This window comes from Atractosteus spatula, chromosome 10 (assembly GCF_055471065.1).
Source record: "Atractosteus spatula isolate fAtrSpa1 chromosome 10, fAtrSpa1.hap1, whole genome shotgun sequence".
NCBI lineage: Eukaryota > Metazoa > Chordata > Actinopteri > Semionotiformes > Lepisosteidae > Atractosteus > Atractosteus spatula.
The window spans coordinates 28,204,397-28,209,510 of record NC_142715.1 but is presented as its reverse complement, the minus strand read 5'-3'; the positions used below and the strand labels follow the sequence as shown (position 1 = coordinate 28,209,510).

At 37.1% G+C, this 5,114-nt stretch overlaps 1 pseudogene; it reads left to right on the top strand.

The window, feature by feature from the left end:
- Positions 1-418: 418 nt before the first annotated feature.
- On the top strand, positions 419-1,864 carry LOC148827717 (uncharacterized; annotated as a pseudogene).
- Positions 1,865-5,114: the final 3,250 nt, after the last annotated feature.

Sequence of the window (5,114 nt, the reverse complement as noted above, 5' to 3'; positions counted from 1 at the left end):
AAATTCCAGCAATTGTTCATTATTGTTCATTATTTAAGCACCTACAGTAAGATGGCTTTTGCTTTCTCTAAGACAAGCCTGTGTGAGTATCCCGCAATGACATAATCACTAAATTCAAATGTGCATCAAGATGTGAAAAAAAAGAAACTGAACAATGAAAATGAAAGACTTGAAGCTCTCGTGAACTTTTATGTTAAAAGAACCATGTTTTTTTTTTGCTATGTTGGCTAAATATTTGCTACTTCTATATTCATTTTGATTTTTTATTTATTTATTTTTTAGGACAGCACAAAAAGAAGAAAAACGTGCACATCCACATCATTTATATAAAATCATTAATGAAAGTACAGTGAAAACACGTGGATCACCACAAGTTTACTTACTAAAGACAAAAACTGAGGATCTTAATCCGAAGGGGATGATCAGAAGTTGTACCTTTGGTAAAAATGACCCAAGGATCAGGAACAGGACAATAATGATGGTTGGAGCCACAGGCTCTGGGAAATCCACCCACATTAATTCAATAGTCAATTATATCCTGGGAGTTAAACAGGAAGACGACTTCCGGATTGAAATTATAAATGAGAGCATAAAGAGCAAATCTCAAGCTGAATCTCAGACCACAGCAGTTACTGTTTACAAAATCAACAAACAAGACAATTTTAGAGTTCTATTTTCCCTGACTATAATTGATACTCCAGGGTTTGGAGACACTAGAGGGATTGAGCAAGACAGAATGATCACTGAAAGTTTGCGCGAGCTGTTCAAATCACCAAAGGGTGTTCACATGATCGATGCGGTGTGCTTTGTGTCCAGGCATCACAAGCCCGTCTCACACCTACCCAGAGATATATTTTTGACTCTATCCTGTCAATATTTGGAAAGGACATCGAGAAAAACATCATGATAATTGTAACATTTGCAGATGGAAAACCTCCTGCTGTTCTTGAAGCCATAAACGCTGCAGCTATTCCTTGTATTAAAGATAAAAAACGGTTCACTTCAAATTCAACAACTCTGCCCTGTACTCTGTTTGTAACAGCAAGAAACAATCCAGTAAAGACAGTGATGATGATGATGAGAGCTTTGACGAAATGTTCTGGAAATTTTTTTGAGGCAGTGAATGAAATGGAGTCAAAGAGTTTGCAGTTAACCCAGGAGGTTCTGAAAGAGCGCAAACAGCTGCAGGCCTGTGTGGAGGGACTGCAGCCCCAGATCAATGCTGCATTAAATAAACAAGAGGAGCTCAGACGGACTTGGCAAGAATTCGAAAAAAACAGACAAGATGGAGGAAAACAAAAATTTCACTTACACAGTACCAGTATCAGTGAAGGAAAAGAAGGACACGGACCACTACTCAAATAACTGCAACCGCTGCAAAATGACTTGCCATGACGACTGTTCTTGGGCTATTGTCCTAAAGTGGTGTGATGTAATGGAGGACTCTGAATGTATAGTCTGTCCTGGAATGTGCAGTGTGGACCTGCACGTCAGAGAAAAAGCAAACTACATCCAGACAGTAAAACATGAGAAATGCACCTATCAAGAACAAAAAGCACAGTATGAGCAAGCGTGCGGGGCTACAATGAATGCAGAAATGGTGTTAGCAGAATTGCAGCGTGATTTGGATGAAACCGAAAAGAAAGTCGAGATGTTTCTTCAGAAATCACTTGAGTGTGTAAGCAGATTAGAAGAGATTGCGTTGAAGCCCAATCCTCTGTCTGAAACAGATTACATTGAGCTCCTGATTTCCGAGGAGATGGAGGAACATAAACCTGGATTCAAGGAGACAATTGGAAATCTTCAGAAGAAGAAGGAACAAGCTCAAATAATTCAAAGTGTTCAGAGTCTGTGTTGTGACTGAAATCTCCCCATCTCAGCTGAAGACATCTCTCCCCTAAAAGAAACCAAGTCCCACTTTTCACAGACTGCTCATTAATGTGAAGCCATGCATACAGAAATGAACCTGGTTTAGTGAAGTTTAGTGTCATAGACAAGGTCAGGCTCACTGACGGTTTCTTTGCCCTGGTCATTCCTTACAGTGGGGCTAATAGCGTAGTTGGGAAATATTTATTGTTCCAACTTCAACTATGTTTATTTTTTATTTCCATTTTTTTAAAATAAATTCAAACACATTATTTCCATTTTTTCCAATTTGTATTTCCTATTTTTTAATCAATTCAAACCATCACATTGTACTTATCAAGATGGAGCCAATTTTCAAAATAGATATGAATAAAAAACATTTCAAAATGCCTGAAATGAAAGCCGTGTTTTTGTGTTCATTGTGAAAGTGAAGCCTGGATGCACGACTGACTCACAAATAAGAATCAGCCCAAGAACTCGTGTAATGATGGACAGAAGCAATAAATGACACCTGAAGAACCTCCACAGCCGACACATTAGGTCTCTTTTCTTTTCAACACAGAATAAACCCTGTTTATAAACCTTCCCCTGTTCCTTCAAAAGCAGTAAGAATCACTGACAGGCAAGAGAAGACTTTGTGACATCAGTCGATGTAAAAATTGAATAAGGCCAGTGGTAGCTTTTGTCCCAGGTTTTTGACTGTTCTCCTACCAAAATGGCCGATGTGTCAATGTGGATCTGGGAGTTCAATTAGGACAATGGCAGTAAACTTTGCGTTGTTTTTTGTAAGCACCCATCCATTAACCGCTGGGGTTTGTTTCTCCATTTTGACTGGTCTCACTGCCTTTTCACAAAGACCAAGACAAAACTAAAGAGAGTACAAAACAAATGATTGGATAGTTTAGTTCTCATACTGTACTTCATGAGATGAGATAGAATCCACCACATTGTTTCAGAGAGACAGGTAAGATGGATTTAGGGGGAGGTGGAACACTATACTGTATATATATATAAACTGTAAGACAGACTATTCAGGTACAGGAACATCAGCAAGAGGAATCAAGTCCCTGAATCTATGTGGGTCAAACTCATCAAAAGCCAACAAATGCAGATATACATTATGATTGATTATGATTCAACAATTTTTTTTCATAATAAAACAACTCTTGTGCAAAACATTAAGCATTTGATGGGAAACTTCAACATTTCCAGCATAGACTATGAAAGACCAATAGGAATTTCAACAGCAGAAATTGAAATAAGAGACATGTTTAATGACAGATTTCATACCCATAAGCCAGTGCTTGCCTTGATCTTTTCTTTTCAGATAACCAGGATGTAGTAAGGCAAGCAGAGGTGAAAAACCTGGAGATTTAGGGTACTATCATCAGAATTAGTGTTCTTTGAGTTGAGTGCAAAATAAAAAGAAAACTACATTTCTGGAAGCAGGCTTTGAAAGAATAAGACAACATTTAAGAGATGTCAAATTTGATGTGATAGGAATGAAATCAGTGGAAAATGGATAAAGAGATTCTACTTAAAGAACACATGAATAAAGAGAATAGCACATGTGACTAAACCTTAGACCCTGTTGCAGGCACTTTCAACTGTAAGACCCAGACCATGTGTCACTGATACGCCAGGTATGAAACAGGTCCTGTGATCTGGTAGTAATCACCACACCAACCCTTGAGTGATACTGTTCTCTGAAAACACAATCAGGCTAATGTGACAATTAACACAATGCTTAACAGCCCGAATTCAAGGTAGCGGTGAGGTTGATTTGTGTGAATTCAAATCAGGACTGCTTCATTTTATAAAAATAGGGGATTTTATTAGGAACACAATGATACAAACAGAAAGGCTTATTGAAAGAGCTAGAGAACTGGATGGAAAGGAGATAATTAGAAAAGTGCAAGATGCTAAGATACTACAGATGCTGCCATTCAAAACAAGCAGGCGATACTGCATTATTTTGCGATGCGCTTGACGCGGTGTACCGCAAGTTACGGTATTAATACTGTATATGCTCGCATAGTACCGCATGATACCGCAAATAAATAATAGTATCTGGAATTTCCGCAAGGTGGAGCTAATAAAGCTCAACCTCTCATGTTTGAGCTGTCGCCATCAAAGTCTTTACTGAAGATATTATTAATAGTATTAATAATGAATGACCTTGGACAAGCTGTAAACTCAAAGTATTGCCCTGGTCCACATTCTTTTTTTCATTGACCATCTTTGTAAAAGTAACACCACAGCATTTCGTTGATCTAATCACACATTTGTTTCCAATCATGCAAAGTACAGTCATTTTTGAGAATCGATTCACCATGCCTTTCACGTGCTCATAAAAGAGATTGATTTAGGAACATAAACAAAGTACAGTATGCAAACCTGTACTGTATACAGTATGTATATTTAATGTCTTTACTGTGTCCATTTAAGTATTGAATATGTATATGGAATTTTACCAGTATGTAAACTGTATATGGCTGGTCTCGGTACTTTAAAGAAAAAATACACACCAGTATTCCATTTCTCCCTAAACATTTTAAGCATCGAAGTCTTTAACTAACATGTGAAATATCGTGTGTATAAAAAGTGGTAGTTTTAAGCTTTTCTGCAAATACGCTCGATACCGGAGTCAACAAGCATACTTTTAGAATTTGGTTAATAGGGAATATAATGTTGAATCGCGTATCTAAAGAAATTAATTACGATATAATTATATTCATATACTGCAACACAAGAAAAGTATACGCTGCTTCACCACTCTTCATGTGACTGTTCTGGTAGTATGGTGGTTTAGGTGCTGGATTAGTAACCCCCCCCAGCTTGTCTGTTTAAATCCAGCCAGTGCTATAACTTTTAACAAACATTTCTGTGAAAAAATAGAATAGTAATATTATGGACAATTAATATATATTTTAATATATATTTATTAATACAATTAATATAGAAAAGCACATATTAAAATTGGGAAATTTGGTTTCAAAAGTCCTCATATCAATGATGCCTATACTGTTTTCCTCTACAGTATGCTAATCTATTGTAGTGCATTCACCCCCCTCTTAGGCTGCGCAAACGATCTTTTAGATTTTTATAGAGAAATAGAGGCTGTACAGTATGCGTTATAATATAAACATTTACTGGCAAACTTTAAATCAACTTTTGATTTAAAGACGATCTGTCAAAGCACAATGAAACCTATTATTCGATTCTTTTTGGACGTCCGGTCCTGCCAG